Source organism: Cetorhinus maximus, chromosome 25 (assembly GCF_964194155.1).
Source record: "Cetorhinus maximus chromosome 25, sCetMax3.hap1.1, whole genome shotgun sequence".
Taxonomy (NCBI): domain Eukaryota; kingdom Metazoa; phylum Chordata; class Chondrichthyes; order Lamniformes; family Cetorhinidae; genus Cetorhinus; species Cetorhinus maximus.
Window position 1 is genome coordinate 26,413,613 of NC_135903.1, and position 19,188 is coordinate 26,432,800.

The window sequence follows — 19,188 nt, forward strand, 5'->3', positions numbered from 1 at the left end:
GAAGTCATGCAATGTCACATGATCTTGCTTTCTCTTGCAGACCACCTGGCAAGGAAGCAACAATAAGAGATGTTCCAGTAAAGTTAATGTTTCCCTTACCTCAGCAGACTGTAAATATTCTGTGTTAGCACAATGAAACCAATAATATTATAACGATCAATGTGATGATCAAATATTTCTCATGGTTGCTTTATGTATGTACCAAGTATTAAATAGTCTATGCAAAAATTGGAAAGAAATATAAATCAAGATCATTATATAAATGGAATACTTGGGTAACTATGGAATGTTATCTTTAGTGAAGAAAGTGTTCATTGCTTATAAGTTTTATTCTCTTTCTCTTTCCAAGATATAAATGGAATTACACAATTATCTAGCGAGTATTTTCTGGTTGTAATTGCTGGAATTCCCTGCCCAAAACCCTTCTTCCTCTCCACACTCTCTACCTTTAAAGCCCTTCTTGGAAGTTACCTTTTCTATCAAACTTTCAGTTGTTCCTCCAGGGCTTGACATCCATTCTGAAAAAGACTTTGGTGTGTTTCTACCTTTTATTAACTGCTTATATAACTGCAAGTTGTGACTGGTTTTATTGCCATTTTACCACTCAAATTAAATTGCCTTTTTTTTAATTAAAGGGTTAATCTAAAGCACTTTAGTTACAAACTGTAAAAAGAAAATGCTCTGCATATTGAAACATTTTTGTCAGAGGATGGTTTAAAAAGTTGTGACAAGAATTCAAGCAATTGTGTAGCTTATCTATACCAAAAGATTGTGTAGAAAAATATCTTGTTTGTGTACACTACTTTTTTTTAGGTCAGCCTGAGTTACTGTTTGCCACTGTGTCGCCATTGGGAGGTACAGTGTGTAGTCGAACTTATGTAAAGGAATTAATCTAGTTGCTCTGTGCAACTTCTGGCATTTGGTCTCATACGTGTGTCTTAACCAGGACTGGTGCATGGCCACAAGAAATGGAAATAATTAAGATGGTTTCTTGCAGTTGAGGTTTCTTTATTTATTCTCCTATGGGTTGTGGACATTGTTGGCTAGGCCAGCATTTGTTAGCCATCCCTAATTGCCCTCGAGAAGGTCGTGGTGAACTGCCTTCTTGAGCCGCTGCAGACTGTGTGGTCTAGGTAAATCCACAGTGTTGTTAGGAAGGAAGTGTCAGGATTTTGACCAAGTGACAGTGAAGGAATGGCCATATAGTTCCAAGTCAGGATGGTGTGGCTTGGATGGGCACGTGCAGGTGGTGGAGTTCCCATGCATCTGTTGCTTTGTCCTTGTAGGTGGTAGAGGTTGTGGATTTGGAAGGTGCTGCCGAAGGAAGCTTGATGAGTTGCTGCAGTGCATCTTTATGTGGCACACACTACTGCCACTGGGTGTCAGTGGTGGAGGGAATGAATGATTAACGTGGCGGATGGTGTGTCGATCAAGTGGGCTGCTTTTTCCTGAATGGTGTCTAGTTTCTTGAGTGTTGTTGGAGCTACACTCATCCAAGCATGTGAAGAGTATTGGATAACACTCCTGGGTTGAGCCTTCCAGATGGTGGACAGGTTTTGGGGAGTCGGGAGGTGAGTTACTCGCTTCAGAATTCCCAACCTCTGACCTGCTCTTGTAGCCACTGTGTATGTGTATAAAGTTTCTAGTCACTGAGAACCCCAGGATAGGGGATTCAGTGATGATGATGCAATTGAGTGTCCGGGGGGATTGTTGGATTCTCTCTTTTAGAGATGGTCATTTTCTGACACTTGTGTGGGGCAATGTTACTTGCCACTTGCCAGCCCAAGCCTGAATGTTGTGCAGGTCTTGCTGTATATAGACTGCTGCAGTATCTGAGGAGTCGCAGATGGTACTGAATATTGTGCTATCATAGCAAACACCCCCCTCTTCTGACTTTATGATGAAGGGAAGTTTATTGACGAAACAGCTGAAGATGGATGGGCCTAGGACATTACTCTGAGAAACTTTTGCAGCGATGTCCTGGGGCTGAGGTGATTGGCTTTCAACAACCACAACCATCTTCCCTTGTGCGAGGTGTGAGTCCAACCAGTGGAGAGTTTTCCCTCTGATTCAATTCCCATTGATATCAGCTTCGCTAGGACTCCTTGATGCCATGCTTGTTCAAATGTTGCCTTGACGTCAAGGGCAGTCACTCTCACCTAACCTCTTGAGTTCAAACTGAGCATCATTGTTGCTATATAAGTGCCACTTGATAGCATTTTCGATGACACATTCCATCGTTTTGCTGATGATCAAGGGAGGCTGATGGAGTGGTAATTGGCCAAGTTGGATTTGTCCTGCTTTTTGTCCACAGGGCATAGCTGGACAATTTTCCACATTGTCTGGCAGATGCCAGCGTTGTATCTGTACTGGAACAACTTAGCTAGGGGTGCAGCTAATTCTGGAGCTCAAGTCTTCAGTACTGCTGCCAGAATGTTGTTAGGGCCCATAGCCTTTGCAGTATCCAGTGCCTTTCGCATTTCTTGATATCATGTGGAGTGAATCAAATTTGGTGAAGGCTGGCATCTGTGATGCTGGGGACCTCAGGAGGAGACTGTGGTGGATGATCCATTTGGTACTTCTGGCTGAAGATTGTTGCAAATGCTTTAGCTTTGTCTTTTGCACTAATGTGCTGGGCTTCCCCATCTTTGCGGGTGGGGATATTTGTGGTGCTTCCTCGGCCGGTTTGTTTTTAATTGTCCATCACCATTCACTTGGATGCAGCAAGATGCAGAATTTTGATCTGATCCGTTGGTTGTGGGATCGCTTAGCTCTGTCTATTTCATGTGCTTCTGCTGTTTGGCATGCAAGTAGTCCTGTGTAGCTTCACCAAGTGGGCACCTCACTTTAGCCAAGCCTTGTACTGGTCCTGGCATGCTCTCCTGCACTCTTCATTCAACCAGGGATGATCCCCGACTTGATGGTAATGATAGACTGGGGAAATGCTGAGCTATGAAGTTACAGATTGTGGTTGAATACAATTCTACTACTGCTAATGGCCCATACAGCCTCATGGATGCCCAGTTTTGAGTTGCTAGATCTGTTCAAGATTTACCCCATTCACCAAACTGGTGGTGCCATACAACACAATGGGGGGTATCCCCAATGTGAGGACGGGGCTTTGCCATCACCTGACTGTATGGTGGTCACTCCCACTAATACTGTCATGGACAAATGTATCTGCGACAGCTAGATTGGTTAGGACAAAGTCAACTAGGTTTTTCCCTCTTGGTTTCCTTACCACCTGCTGCAGACCCAAGTCTAGCAGCAATGCCCTTCAGGACTCGGCAAGGTCGATCAGTAGTTGTGCTACCAAGTTGTTCTCGGTGATGGATCTTGAAATCTTCCACCCAGAGTACATTTTGTGCTCTTGCCACCCTGAGTGTTTCTCACAATTGGTATTCAACATGGAGGAGTATTGATTTATCAGCTTAGGATGGGGGGCAGTGGGTGGTAACCAGCAGGAGGTTTCCTTGCCCATGTTTGATCTGATGCCATGAGACTTCAGGAGAGGGTCTGGAATCAATGTTGAGGACTCCTAAAGCAACTCTCTTCCAACTGTATACCACTGTGCCACTACCTCTGGTGGGTCTGTCCTCTTGGTTAGACAGGACATACCCCAGGAATGGTGATTGTGGTGCCCGGACATTGGCTATAAGGTATGATTGGGAGTGTGACTATGTCAGGCTGCTGCTTGACTAATCTGTGGGACAGCTCTTCCAATTTTGGCACAAGCCCCAAGGAGGACTTTACAGGGTCGACAGGGCTGGGTGTGCCATTGTCGTTTCTGGTATCTAGGTTAATGCCAGGTGTTCCATCCACTTTCATTCCTTTTTGACTTTTATGTAGCGGTTTGGTACAGTGAGTGGCTTGCTAGGTTATTTGAGAGTCAGCCACATCACTGTGGGTCTGGAGTCGCATGTAGACCAGACCAGATAAGGACAGCAGATTCCCTTTCCTAAAGGACATTAGTGAACCAGATGGGTTTTTATGACAATTGATGATACTTTCATGGCCACCATTACTGGGACTAGATTTTAATTCCAGATTTAATTTCCACCCAGCTACCTGTGGTTTACAGAGTCCCCTACAAATTTTAAGAGTTTCAAACTGAAATTATCTTAGCAATGTGCTATGAAAGAACTCGCTATTGAATGTCTTGAAAAGAATGTTTTTTTAAACTGCAACAGATTCGATCTGTCTGCTGTAAATTTGATTCTAAACTGATTTGCAGATAAATTGGGCCTGCTTGTTTGTGAGTAGCTGTTTTTTGTGATTCTTTAAAATGGACCATTTTTTTGTTCTAGCGCTTTGTTGTAGTAAAAGATGGCTATTATGGAACTTGTGGATGCCAGTGTGATCCAAGGCACAAACATCTGCAGTAAGTGTCTGCTGCTGGAAGAACTTCAGTTCAGAGTCATTGAGCTGGACGCCGAGCTGCAGACACTGAGACACATCAGGGAGAAGGGAAGTTATCTGGACACTTGGTTCCAGGAGGCTGTCACACCCCTTAGGATAGGGTCATCTGTCCTTGGTCAGGGAAAGGAGGCTGTGACTGTGAGTGAGGCATGTATGGGGATCGAGAAGGTAGAAGTGGAGGAACCCTTGCAATTGTCCAACAAGATTGAGATTCTTGTAGCCTGTATAGATGAAAGCAGGTGAGTGAGCAAAGTGACTGTGGTATTGTGCCATCCAAGCTGGGGGAGTTAATAGGGATGTAGTGGTAATGGAGGACAGTATAGTCAGAGGGATAGGCACACTTCTGTCCAGCTGAGAGCAAGAGTCAGAAGGCTGTGTTGCCTGCTGGTGCCACGGTTTGAGACATCCGTTGGAGAGGAACTTGCAGTGAGAGGGGGAGGATCCAGTTGTTGTGATCCACATAGGTACCAACAGCATAGGTAGAACTAGGAAAAAGGTTCTGCTCAGAAAACACCAGCTAGGGATTAAATTAAAAAGCAGAACCCCTGAGTCGCGAGTAAATTAGAGAAGGTTAAGTAAGAGTAGAGAGTTAAATGCATGGATCAAAGATTGGTGTGGGAGAAAAAGGTTTTGATTCACGGGGCACTGGCACCAGTACTGGGGAAAGTGGGAGCTGTGCTGTTGGGATGGCCTTCACCTGAACTGTGTTGAGATTAGTGTTCTGGCAAGTTGTATAACTAGGGCAGTAGAGAGGGCTTTAAACTATATAGCAGGGGCGAGGGATCAACTGAGGGAAGATGTGATAAATTAAAGAGAGAGGACAGGACAAGACAGCAAGGTAACAATAAGAGAATTAATAACCTGAGTGTGGCATCAAGGGACAGAGCGTACAAATTAAGATTGCACCAGCAGATAAGGCCAGAGATTGCAATAATAGTCAAATGACAGAATTAAAGGTACTCTATCTGAATGCATACAGCATTCTCAACAAGGTAGATGAATTGACGACACAAATGGTGGTAAACAGGTATGATCTAATTGCCATTACGGAGATGTGGCTGTAGGGTGACCAAGTCTGGGAACTGAATGTTCAAGGCTATTTGACATTTTGGAAGGATAGGCAAAAAAGGAAAAGGAGGTAGGGTAGTGCTGTTAATAAAGGATGAGATCGGTACATTAGTGAGAGAGGATCTTAGAAGATCAAGATGTAGAATCATTTTGGGTTGAGCTAAGAAACAACAAGGGACAGCAACTTTGGTCAGAGTAGTTTATAGGTCACCAAACAGTAGAGGTAATGTAGGGCATGGTACAAATCAAGAAATTAGAGGTGTATGTAACAAGGGTAATACAGTAGTCATGGGGGACTTCAATCTACCTATAGATTGGGTAAACATAATTTGCACGAATGCTGTGGGGGACGAATTCCTGGAATGTATTTGTGATGGTTTTCTAGAACAGGACATTGAGGAGCCAACTAGAGAACGGGCCATTTTATATCTAGTATTGTGCAATGAGAAAGGACTAATTAATAATCTAATTTTAAAGAAGCCTCTAGAGTGACCATAATATGATAGAATTTTACATTAAGTTTGAAAGTGATATAGTTCAATCTGAAACTAGGATCTTAAGTCTAAACAAAGGAAACTACAAAGGTCTGAGGGACAGATTGGCTGTGTTAGGTTGGGAAACTACATTAAAAGGTGTGGTGGTAGACAGGCAAAGGTTAACATTTAAAGAATTAATACATAGTGTACAACAATTTTACATTCTTTTGAAGCACAAAACCCCATCAGGAAAGGTGATCCAACCATGGCTAACAAGAAAAGTTAAAGATTTTTATTAGATCAAAGGAAGAGCCTTATAAAGCTGTCAACAAAAGTAGTAAGCCTAAGGATTGGGAGAATTTTAGAACTCAGCAATTGAGGATCAAGAAACCGATAAAGAAAGAGAAAATAGAACATGAAAGTAAACTAGCGAGAAACATAAAAACTGACTGCAAAAACGTCTATAGGTGTGTAACCAGGAAAAGTTTAGCAAAGACAAATGTGGGCCCATTACAGACAGGAGAATTTATAATGGGGCATAAGGAAATGGCAGAGAAACTAAAGGAAATACTTTGTCTATCTTCAAGGAGGAAGACACAAAAAAACCTCCCAGGAATACTCAAGAACTAAGAGATTGGCAAGATTGAAGATCTGAAAGAAATTAGTATTAGTTTTTTAAAAAAGTAGTACTGGTTAAACTAATGGGACTCGGTTGATAAATCTCTTGGACCTGATGACCTGCATCTCAGATTGTTGAAAGAAGTGGCTGTAGTGGATGCATCTTCCAAAATTCTGTAGGTTCTGGAATGTTTCCTGCAGATTGGAAGGTAGCAAATCACTATCTAAGAAAAGAGGGAGAGAGAAAACGGGGAACTGCAGACCTGTTTGCAGACCTGTTAGCCTGACATCACTAGCAGGGAAAATGAATTGGGTAGCAGGAAAAATGTGATGGGATGTAATAACCGGACACTTATGTCCACATTAACAGAGTCACTATCTTTTTATGTTTGACAAACCTGTTGAAGGATTATCTGGGTGTCTGGAATACTAATCCAGTGACAATACCACTGTGTCACTGCCTCCCCATTGGTGTATTTGGATTTTCAGAAGGCTTTTAATAAGGTCCCACACAGGAGGTTAGTAAACAAAATTAGAGTGCATGGGATTGTGGGTAATTTACTGGCATGGATTGAGAATTGCTGAATGGACAGAAAACAGAGAGTAGGAATAAAGGGGTCATTCTCAGGTTGGCAGGCTGAGAGTTATTGGGTACCACAAGGATCAGTGCTTAGGCCCCAGCTATTACAATCTGTATCAATGATTTGGATGTGGGGACCAAATGTAATATTTCCAAGTTTGCTGATAACACAACTAGGTGGAAATGTGAGTTGTGAGGAGGGTGCAAAGAAGCTTCAGAGGGATTTAATCAGGCTAAGTGAGTGGGCAAGAACATGGCAGATGGAATATAATGTGGAAAAATGTAAGTTTCATAAATAATGAGAGATTGGGAAGTGTTGATGTCCAAAGGGACCTGTGTGTGCTTGCTCACAAGTCACTGAAATCTAACGTGCAGATGCAGTAAGCAATTAGGAAGGCAAATGGTATGTTGGCCTTCATGGCAAGAGGATTTGAGTACAGGAGTAAAGAAGTCTTGCTGCGATTGTATAGACCCTTGGTGAGACCACACCTGGAGTCTTGCGTGCAGTTTTGGTTTTCTCACCTAAGGATATACATGCCATAGAGAGAGTACAACGAAGGTTCATTAGATTGATCTCTGGGATGGTGGGGTTGCCCTATGAGGAGAGATTGAGGAGATTGGGCCTATATTCTCTAGAGTTTAAAAGAATGACAGGTGATTACATCGAAGCAATTCTTACAGAGCTCAACAGGGCAGATGCAGAAAGGATGTTTCTCCTGGCTGGTGGGGGGTCTAGAACCAGGGAACACAGTCTCAGAATAAGAGGTAGCCCATTTAGGACTGAGGTGAAAAGGAATTTCTTCTCTCAGAAGGTGGTAAGTCTTTTGAATTCTCTAGGCCAGAGGGCTGTGGCGGTTCAGTCATTGAGTGTATTCAAGACAGAGATTGATGGATTTCTAGATATTAAATATTACATATTATTATCCCTCAAAAGATATGAGGATAATGCAGGAAAATGGCATTGTGGTAGAAGATCAGCCATGATCTAGTTGAATGGCAGAGCAGGCTTGAGGGGTGGAATGGCCTACTCCTGCTCCTATTTCCTATGTTCTTAAACAACCTAAATAGCAATATTTAATTGGTTAAAATATTTGCTGTAAGCTACTTTAAGATTACCTTTATTTCAATTTCATGCCTTCATAAGTTTTAAGGGGACAAATCTAATATGTAAATAACACTTCCATCTTTAATTATTTTATCTGAAGTCTGCAAGTTGGAGCTCTAATTTTTGAGGCCCTAATACATTTTCTGAAAGTCCCATCTAAACCCAGTTTACTGGTCATTCAAATTTTAAATGTCTTTCACGATAATGTTGAAGTTTATATTACCTAACGTTTTTCTTGTAGGTAATGACTTTTTAAAAATTAATTTTGTTGTGTTCTTCCCAAATTAAAACATTTTTTAAACAAAAAAGCCTTGTTTTGTTCTGTCTTTCAGTACGCAGTGGTGATATTTCCAAAAGAACCATATAAAATGTTTTCAGTGCATCTTTTCTGAGACAAAGTTCAGCAATCTATTATGTCAGTCAATAAAGGTATTCCAGAATGGAGACTAAGAAAGCAATACAAAATCCCTTTCTCCTTTCTATTGTATATCTCGGATACGATGGCCAAGTTTGTGCGCGGACTTGTAACCTTAATTTTCCTTCCATGAACTTGACACCATCCAAAATCTGCTGTTTATATCCTAACTCGTACCATGTCCCCGTCATGCATCACTCCTGTGCTCGCTCCCAGTCTCTCCCAGCGCCTCACTTTTAAAATTTTCACCCTTGTTTTCAGATTCCTCTGTGACCTTGTGCCTCTCTATCTCTCCAACCTCTTTCAGCCCTATGACCATCCAAGATCTCTGCACTCCTCCATTTCTACCCCCTTGTGCATCCCATATTTCAATCGCTGTCCTATTGGTGACCATGGTTTCAGCTACCATGGCCCTAATTTCTGAAATCCCCTCACTTAACTTCTCCACCCCTTTCTCCTCCTTTAAGATAGTCCTTAAAATCGACCTCTTTGACTAAGGTCTTTGGTCCTTTGTCCTAATATCTCCTTAGGTGGCTTGATGTCCAATCTTGTTTGATAGCAAGATTGAAGCTCTGGGTATGTTTTAATGCATTGAAGGTGCTATATAAATACAAGTTATTATTGAATTTTTGGAATAGGTATTTATTTTTTGCTCTCTTGTAATTAGACTTGATTAAAGATTGAACTAGTCAAAATTGATATTGGGCATCCAATCACATTCTGTATAAAGATAATTTTACTGCCTGGCCATTAATATACCAACTTGATGGGTTTCATGTGAGGCTGAATTGTATATATGATGAGTTAGCAAATTCAACCAGACTGTGTTGGAGCAGCTGCTATGTGGGGCTTGGGTTTCTTTCCATAAGAAGGAAGAAAGGAAACCAAGCAGAGGTCTGTTGACTCTTTTTCACACACGTCTGAACAACCAGTTCAAAATCTTATTGGGAGAGGCTTGAAAGACTCTTTTTTTCTTGCTTCTGCTATTGATTAGGGAATGGTAAATGGTGCAGAGGGGTCAATGCCGGAGAGAAATAATTTGCACAGAAGAGGATGTAATCAATATCACGTGTGATCTATGTACACCGATTCTAGATGTTTGTTTTCTTAGGGAAGAGAAGAACCTTTATTTGAAAAAAAGAGATACAGCCATAAGATGTTTCAAACGCGTTTGCAACTGTGAGGTGTTGGAATGCTTAGAATTAAAATTGTTCATCGATCAAGCCGCACGCAGAATCATTAGTGACTGTGAACCTTGTTCCACTTTTTAGTGTTAAAGCAAATTATTGAATGGGGAGTTATAATTAAATATAAAATGCATCAATTCTCTTTCCCCCTGACTTCCCCCCACCATGGGAATTAAAAGCAAAATTGATGTAGCTTTTGTTATTTTCTTCATTTTAACCTGCTTCGCTTTGTTCCTCCTACAGATACTTGCTACTTCAGATCAGACCTCATTTGAGAGCCATAGCATAACGTGTCAGAAGACAGCTCTGTAAGAAATTATATTGTTTGAAATGGTGCTGCTCATGCGTGCAACCATTATAATTCCCTTCACTGTCCCCAATTTCTAGAGGCTTTTACTTTTTTATAGTTTTACATTGTTGTGCTGAGAGCTGAAGTTTTAAATTTATTCTTTGTTGACCCTGAGCCACAGGCATTGAATTTGTTTCTATGCTCACCATTGTCATTGACCTGGATTTTGCTGGGAAAGGTGAAGAAGCGGCTTTTACCATTCGCTTCACATAGAGTTGCCCACAGATTTTTTGCAGGTCGGCCAGCAGACTTCCTTTCTTCTGGTGTCATTTTGATTTGGTGCCCTCTACAGGTGATATGTGGCATATGTAATCAGGGTAAGCAGCAGGGAAACAGTTCAACCAATCAGATTTAAGCATACTGACAGCAAAGCAGGAATTAAATATAGTATATATAAATTACATCTGACTCATCCTACTGGAAGTCAAATAAAGATTTTGAGCATACAAATGGGATTAAGAGAAATACATAAAACAGGAAAATTAAAATTGAAAAGAAAAATCTGCAACATTAATTTTTTGCTGAAGGAGTGAGAGTTCACACTTGCCACATTAATTTTTCAAGGGAGAGAGGTTGTTCAGTAATTGCTACTTATACACTGTGGAAAAACTCAGTTACTTCAGATTGAACAAGCTCTAACTTTTTGGACCATTTTAAAGTGAGAATAATGGGTAATTAGCCCAGATTTATGCTATGACAGTGATCTGTGCTGATTTCATTTGCAAAGACTGCAACAGTTGGAGGAGCAAGTTATCACTGACAGCAACTTTAAGATTTCTGTATTTGCACATGAATGAATGCCAGAAGTTGCTGTTAGTTTCACTCAATAATAATATTGAGCACTGATTTAGTACAGCAAAACCAGGGCCATTAATTTGCAACAGTAAATAACCATAGCAACAAAAACTTAAATCGATGGTAGTGCCTATAATATAAAAACAATTGACATGTATAAGGTAAAACTGAATGTCAAACCTAAAAGCTACCAACAGTTTGGTTAAAGAGATTGGCTATAAGGAGGGGTGGTGTAGGGGTTTAAGGAGGAAATTCCTGATCATACAAGCAAGTTGCTAGAGTAAGAGTAATGGAGTGTTTGTGTTTGTAGTGGGTAGAGGGAGGGGATGCGGTGTAATGCTGGAGCTGGTTACAAAGATAGGAAGGGATGTGAGTGAGGGGAAGATGTAAAGTGACTATCTAAGCATTGAAATAACAAAGTCTAGAGATGACAGAAATATGGTCAAGGATATCATTAGCAGATTGGGTGAGGTCAGGATAGAGGTCATGTTTTGGAGGTGTAATTAGCCTTTGTGATGAAAAGGATAAGTGGTGAGTAGCTGAGCTGGGGATGGAACAGGACCTGCAGGTTATAAACTAGGTCAGAAGGTACAGAGTTTGTGGCAGAGATGATGATGATGGCTTCGGTCTTCCCATTGTTGAGCTAGAGGAAATTAAGGCTCATTTAAGACTAGAAGCTGGTGAAGTAGTTCAGGGGTGGAGAGAAGTGTTAGGATGATATTGATACTTTTTAGGTCTCTGTGTATATGCAAGTTGAACCTATGTCTGCAGATGTCCACATGTGGCAGCATGTAGATGAGGAAAAGACGGGATTCCTAAAGTGACTTTGCAAGACTATGAAGAGAAAACCTTGAAGCTGGACAGTGTAAGTCGAGGCATTGTAGGAGGATGGTATGATCAACCGCTTCAGGTACTCCAGAGAGATTGAAGAGTAAGAGGAGGGATTATGCATCATTGCCACATCCACAGAGAATGTCATTTGTGATTTTTGGATAGTAGTTCAATGCTGTAGGAAGGGTAGAAACCTGAAAGAAATGATTAGAGTAGGGTGTTGATAGAGAGATTTACATGGATCTGAGATGTGACAGGATTTCAAGAACTCTAGAGAGGAAATGAATGTTGAAAATGGAGCAGTAGTTTGCAATGGCCCAGAAGCGAGGTTGAGTTTTTTAAAGGAGGGTGATAACAGCAGTTTTGTAAAGAAAGGTTACGGTCTAGTTGAAGAAGGAGCCATTTATAATCATTTAGCATTTAGGCTAGAAAAGGAAGGGTGTTCAGCCGCTTAATGGGAATGGAACTGAGCGCATAAGAGGCAGGTCTCTTAGGTGAGATGAGTTAGGGGAGAAAATGAGACGTGGGAGAGAAACTGGAGATTTAGAGCAAGGATAGGGAGGGGCCTGAGAGGAGGCTCGGCTTGGTGGAGGGTGGGAAGGGAGGGGAAGTGTCATAGAAAGTTAAATAGATGAACTTTATCTTTGTGACAAATTCATAAGTTCTTTGCACTTGTTAGAGGTGAGGTGGAATGGCCAGAAGAAAGCCATTTAGCGCAGTTGATAGTGGAGAAAAGATGATGGGAGCTATCCTTTATTTTTCTGAATCATCCTTGAGTAGTTGGGTGGTTTTGGTAAAGGGGAGTGAGACCCAGTAGAGCTTCATGTTGTCCAACACTATGAATCATGCCCTAAAACTAATCACAATGTTTCTGGTCTAGTGGGATTTTCTAGATGGGAAGGGCTTGGACCTGTCATAATCAACACCTCACCAGCGGAATAAGAGCCAAAGAAATTAATGGTGTAATGTTTGCTTCATAGTACATGATTCTATGGCCGAAAGCAATATATCTTGAATGGTGCATCGTGTTTTGCCAGGGGGCTGGGAAAAGAATAGTATGGAGTGCATGGCTAACAAATATCAAGACAAGATTCAGGAAAGTCCTTTTAAAACAGTAGTGACAGGCTGTTCAACCTTTTCATTACATCTGAATATATACATTAAATTGAGTTGTTGAGCACTCTTTAAAAATGAATAGATTTTATTGTAGTATTGGGGTTGACTAAACACATTGGCCAGAATTTTCCCGTCAGCGATTTGGGGGCGGGGCCCGCTTGCCGACGGGAAAATGACGTGGGATGACGTTGGGAGGAACCCCCGACGTCAGCCCAGTCCCTTTAAATTTTTAGGAAGGCAGGTGGACAGCGAAATTAGCTGTCTGCCCGCCAACCTGTCAATGGCCAATTGAGACCATTGACAGGGTCATTAAGATAATTAAGGTTGACGGGCAGGCCAGGAGCCCCAGCGGGCTTCTGATAGTGCATGAAACCTCATCCACTGGCGGGATGAGGTTTCATGTTCGTTTTTAAAAACTTTGATACATTTTATGTAAGATTTATTAACATGTCCCATCTCGTGTGACATTGTCACATGAGGGGGACATGTTAATAATTTTTTTATTTTTCATGATTTTTAAGTTGTCACTAATCTCCCTGAGACAGCACTTAGTCTCAGGGAGCAGTGCGCTCTTTCGTGCGCATGCGTGAAAGAGCGCACTTTGACAGATGGGTAATCTCCCCCCCCCCCAGCACAGGAAGCGCATAACGCTTCTTGTCGGGCAGGCCGCTGGGCAGGCCTTAACTGGCCCGCCCACTCAAAATGGCGGCGGGCCCCGTTTCGGTGGCAGAGTTCGGCTGCCTGCCCGCCGCCAGCCGGTGGGGCCCGCCCGCCAACCAAGGGCAAAATTCTGCCCATTGTCTTTCTCTTTTCTGTGTTGTCATCAACATTTTTAATCTTGAGAGGGTGTAAAACAGTCCCAAAGTTAGTTTTATCTGCAGCAATATTTAATTTAACTTTGTGCACATGTAGCAGACTTTGTCTGATTTGATTTAGTGACTCGTCTGCAGTTAAATAATAGCTCCAACAATTTTTTGGAACCTTTTTTAATTTTTAAACAACAGGAGACTTCAAACATCACAGCAGTGATGCTTTAGTGTTCACAAAGAGCTTTTTAGTAAACACAACAGGACAGTGTAAGAAGGTGTTAATAACAGGGAGTAAAGCTATGTATAATTTTTCCTGCAGAAGAGGCATTTACTGTAGTTATTTGTAGTCAAATGTGGGTGTAGCACTGACAAAAATGATTGGATTCATGTCATCCACGTGCTGCCAGAAGGCACTTATTACAGTGTTTACACAAGTTCTTTAACAATACTTTTACAGTATTTTTCCACTTTGGAAATATTCTTGAGCTTTTTTTAGTCCAAGCGAATGCCACCCACTCTAATTAGTGGAATCACTGTTACGTAAGGTAGATACTAATGGAGGAGGCGCGTTATAATTTTATGTTGTATATAGTCTCAGGTGCACTTTAACAGCAGTGTGTCTGAGGAGCTGTGGTTATGTTGTCTGCTTTGATCAGTGTGAGACTGGGGAATACAAAGCTCCACATAGATGTGCTTGAATGCAGGAACTAGTGCTGCTCTTTGGTGTCAACTTCCTTCAATTTTTATGGATAGACATAAAAGGCAGAAACTTTCAGTTATTAAAATTTTAAGTGATTACACAATAAGTTGCCAGAGCTTTGTGAGCTTCCAGGTGATCTCACTACCATTGCATGCTTATGCATTCCCCTGTACTTGTGTTTAAGGGCGTTCTATTGATGTCAGGTTAGTGTTCAAGAGAACAAAGCACGGTGCTTAACACTAATATAAAAGCAGCATACTCTAAAAACTGACTAATCAACCTGTGCATCAATCTATTAGGGATATACTCTCAAAAAATAGGGGACAGAGAATCAAGTTCAGGGACACTTTACTGTATGTGCCTCATCAACTTCAGTACAAGCATTTCTATATTTTGTTTTCCTTTGGATTTGCATACTTTGTTAATTGTTAATTTCAAAGTTGTGTGCATGCCTTCAGTTAGGTGATCGGTAATATTGTCAAAGGCACGTCATAACATTCAAGGCTATGGGCTAAGTGCTGATAAATGGAATTAGGTAGGTAGGTCAGGTGTTTTTCACGTGTCGGTGCAGACTCGATGGGCCGAAGGGCCTCTTCTGCTCTGTGATTCTGTGAACTAGTTGCCTGACCCCAAAAGTATTGCAAATATTAATTCATAATTGTAAGAAAAGGAATAAAATGTTTTATTGGAGATGCTGTTTACCTCCTGAATCTGTTGTATTTCTGAGACAGTCAGGCGGCCTTGTAAAAAAAAAATCTTTTTTATTCATTCGTGGGATGTGGGCGTCGCTGGCTATTAATGCTAATGAATAAATACAAGTTGCACTGACTTTTTGTTTTTTTATAGTGTTTTTCCGGCATTTTCTGTTTTTTTTTTATTCCTTCGTGGGGCGTGGGCATCACTAGCCAAGCCAGCATTTATTGCCCATTGCTAATTGACCTTGAGCAGGTGATGGTGTGCTGCCTTTTTGAACCGCTGCAGTCCATGTCTTGTAGGAACACCCAAAGTGCTGTCAGGGAGGGAGTTCCAGGATTTTGACCCAGCGACAGTGAAAGAACGGCGATATAATTCCATGGGCAGAATTTTGCCGTTGTCGAGCAGGGGGCGGAACCCCTGACATCATTCCCCCCCACCCATTTAAATTTTCAGGAAGGCGGGGGCACAGCAAAATCAGCTGTGCGCCCGCCGACCTGTCAATGGCCAAATGAGGCCATTGACACGATCATTTAAACAATTGAAGAACCTGCCTTAAAGTTGGTGGGCAGGCCAGGTGCCCCGGCGGGCAAAAGAAAAAACATGAAACCTCATTCACCAGCGGGATGAGGTTTCATGCAGGGTTTCAAACAGTTTAATAAAGTTTTACTGTAATTTATGAACATGTCCCATCTCATGTCACATGAGGAGGACATGTTAAGGATTTTCTTTTTCTATTAATCTTTTTAAAAGTGTCAGCAATCTCCCTGAGGCAGCACTTAGCCTCAGGGAGATGTGTGCGCTTTCGTGCGCATGCGCAAAAGAACGCACTCTCGCTTTTGGAGAATTCCCCCTCGCCCGCACAGGGAGCGCGTTGTGCTTCCCACCGGACGTCACGCTGGATTGGCCCGCCCACATTAAATGGCGGCGGGGCCCGCTTCTCCGGCAAGGATTGGCTCCCCGCCTGCTGGAGATTGGGTCGGGCCCACACACCTAACAGGCAGAAAATTCTGCCCCAAGTCAGGATTGTGTGTGACTTGGAAGGGAACTTTCAGGTGGTGGTGCTCACATGCACCTGCTGCCCTCGTCCTTCTATGTGGTAGAGATGGCGAGTTTGGAAGGTGCTGTCAAAGGAGCTTTGGTGAGTTGCTGCAGTGCATCTTGTAGATGGTACACACTGCTGCTACTGTGCATTGATGGTGGAAGGATTGAATGCTTAAGGTAGTGGATGGGGTGGCAATCAAGCGGACTGCTTTGTCCTGGATGGTGTCCAGCTTCTTGAGTGTTGTTGGAGCTGCACTCATCCAGGCAAGTGCAGAGTATTCCATCACACTCCTGACTTGTGCCTTGTAGATGGTGGATAGACTCTGGGGAGTCAGGAGCTGAGTTACTCTCAGAATGCACAGCCTCTGACTTGCTCTTGTTGCCAAAATATTTATATTTCTGGTCAATGGTAAACCCTAGGATGTTGATCATGGCAGTTCCAGCGATGATAATGCCATTGAATGTCTTGGTGAGATGGTTGGATTCTCTCTTGTTGGAGATGGTCCTGGCCTGGCATTTGTGTGGTATGATTGTTACTTGTCACTTATCAGCTCAAGCCTGAATATTGCCCAGGCCTTGCTGCATATGAGCACCTGTTGCTTCAGTATCTGAGGAATTGTGAATGCTGCTGAACATTGTGCAGTCATCCATGAACATCTCCACCTTATTAAGGAGCGAAGGTCATTGATGAAACAGCTGAAGATAGTTGGACTTAGGACACTACTCTGAGGAACTCCTTTCACGATGTCTCAGGACTGAGATGATTGACCTCCAACAGCCACAACTGTCTTCCTTTGTCCTAGGGATGACTCCAATCAGTGGAGAGTTTTTCCCCCTGATTCCCTTTGACTTCAGTTTTTCTCAGGCTCCTTGATGCCTCACTTGATCAAATGCTGCCTTAATGTCAAGGCCAATCACTCTCAGGCTACAGAGTGTGATTGTATGCAATTCTGCTGCTGCTGATGGCCTACAGTGCCTCATTGATGCCCAGTTTTGAGTTGTTAGATCTGTTCGAAATCTATCCCATTTAGCAAAGTGGTAGTGACACAAAACATGATGGAGGATATCCGCAATGTGAAGGCGGGTCTTGCCTTCACCCAATTGTGTGGGGTTGTTCCAACCAATACTGCCATGAACAGATGTATCTGCGGCAGGTAGATTGGTAAGGATGAGGTCAAGTATGTTTATCCCTCTTGTTAGTTCCCTCACCACCCACCAAAGACCCAGCCTAGCATCTATGTCCTTTACGACTTGGCAGCTTGATCAATAGTGGTGTTACCTAGCCACTCTTGATGATGAACATTGAAGTCCCCCACCCAGTGCCCTTGCCACTCCTCCAAGTGGTGTTCAACATGGAGGAGTACTGATTCGTGGGCTGAGGGGGCAGTGTGGGGGTGGTGGGGGGTGGGGGGGTGGGGGTTAATAGGTGGTAACCAGCAGGAGATTGCCTTGCCCATGTTTGACCTGATGCCATGAAACTTCATAGGGTCCAGAGTCGATGTTGAGGACTCCCAGGGTAACTCCTTCCTGACTGTATACCACTGTGCCGCCACCTCTGGTGGGTCTTTTCTGTCGGTGGGACAGGATATACCCAGGGATGGAGATAGCTGGGACATTGTAAGGCATGATTCCATCAATCTGACTATATCAGACTGTTGCTTGATTAGTCTGTGGGACAGCTCTCCCAATTTTGACACAAGCCCCCAGATGTTAGTAAGGAGGACTTTGCAGGGTTGACAGGGCTGGGCATGCCGTTGTCGTTTCTGGTGCCTAGGTCGATGCTGGGTGGTCCATCCAGTTTCATTCCTTTTTTTAGACTTTGTAGCGATTTGACACAACTGAAAGGCTTGCTAGGCCATTTCATTGGGCATTTAAGAGTCAACCACATTGCTGTGCGTCTAGAATCACATATAGGCAAGACCAGATAAGGACAGCAGATTTCCTTCCCTAAAGGTCATTAGTGAACCAGATGTTTTTTTACGACAATCGACAATGGTTTTAGGGTCACCATTAGGCTAGCTTTTTTTGATGAGATATACTTGATGAATTCTAAACAAATGAACAGCCATTAAATTCAGATTGGTAGAATCAAGCATGGTAATATCGGATACTCAATTGTATGTTTGGAAGGAAGATTAATTCCATGAAAGTTCAATGGTTAAGTGAATTAAAATTAATTCAGGACTTTTGAAAAAAAAATAATTTAAAAGGTTTCAGTCTCTGCAAAAAGTGCACTCATTGAATTAGAAGTGTTTCTTTTAATTATGGCAAATGACTATCCTACAATGGCTAAGAGAAAATGTCCTTTGTTTTATGATTAACACCATCTTATAGATTTTTAAATAACTTAAATGTTTTCAAATAAAGGGACTTGTACATTAGGGTAGGTGCAGATTTTCCCCCTTGAAGAATGTTTGTCTTGGCAATCATAATATATCTGACCCAAATGCATGGGCATGCAATTTGGTCCTCAGTTCCCTTTCTTGCAAATTTAGCAGTTGCTCACTTTTATGAAAACCACAAAAGGAATTTATAGTCTTGCAACTCATTTTAAACGATCATGAATGTTTGAGGTTTGGGCATTTAAGTAAATCCCCCAAAGGAAGTAACTCCTGCTTAAGACATACGAGATTGTTGCAAACCTTGTCATAATTTGTGAGGTATAAAAGGTGAGGTATTTCAGAAAGGCTGTTTGGATCTCATTGATTTTCAAAGAATATACGTTTGATTGCTTTATGCATAAAAACAATACAATGCTAGATATGACTTTTAAAAAATCTTTTTGAAAGCTTTGAGGTTGTACTTGGCATTTGAGAATTTTTTGCTCTGTTATAATTTTTGTCCCTGCTTTGTTATCTTATTGCATTTAAGATGAATATACAGTAGCATTTAGCTACTCTTGGCGACAACATTCATAGAGTTAAAATGTGCACGAGCTAGGAAATGATATTTTAAAGCTGCTGATTGGTTGCCTATGTTTGTA

The 19,188-nt window shown here is 42.1% G+C and overlaps 1 protein-coding gene across 6 annotated transcripts in view; it reads left to right on the top strand.

The window, feature by feature from the left end:
* The window catches only part of hdac5 (histone deacetylase 5), a 357,484-nt gene that overhangs the window by 123,191 nt on the left and 215,105 nt on the right, over positions 1-19,188 (top strand). Inside the window, exon 5 of one of the 6 annotated variants that reach the window (XM_078529650.1) lies at positions 10,112-10,176. The exons of the other annotated variants lie outside the window; for them this stretch is intronic. The gene's annotated coding sequence lies outside the window, so the exon portion shown is untranslated. The remainder of the gene's footprint in view (positions 1-10,111; positions 10,177-19,188) is intronic. 6 annotated transcript variants of the gene reach the window in all.